Raw genomic sequence first — 499 nt, 5'->3', positions numbered from 1 at the left:
TGCGACCACGTGCCACCTCCCTGCCCCCACCATGGCCTTCCCAGCAGTTCCTGATCCAAATTAGGACCCCAACCCATGGGTGATAGGAACGTGAGGCAATGATAAAGAGGATGGGGAAGTGTCGTTTGAAGTGCTGAGAAGGACAGGACGGGAGTCTCCCGCAAGATAGTGGGTTAAAACAGTAGTTCCCGAATTGGACAGCTTGGACTCAAATTCCAGCTCTGGCTGTGCGCGACCCTGGAGAACTCGGAGCCTCAGTTTCCCCATCCGCCAGGCGGAATGTTACCAGCGGCTCGTGGACGGGCTAAGAAGGCCGCGCCAGCAGCACCGGACCCGGAGAGCAATAATGGTGGCCTTCCCGCTCTGGCCGCAGAGGGAGGCCTCGCCAATCACGCGTCCCCACCCCGAGCCACCGTGCAGAGAGGGAAACGCAGTTTGAGGTTGCACACCGGCCTGCGGCGCTCCAGGGACCGAGGCCCACGCGGTCGAGCCGGTAGCT

Source organism: Marmota marmota, unplaced genomic scaffold (assembly GCF_001458135.2).
Source record: "Marmota marmota marmota unplaced genomic scaffold, marMar, whole genome shotgun sequence".
Classification (NCBI taxonomy): Eukaryota; Metazoa; Chordata; class Mammalia; order Rodentia; family Sciuridae; genus Marmota; species Marmota marmota.
The sequence above is the reverse complement of the archived record's forward strand: the minus strand, read 5'-3'. Positions refer to the sequence as shown.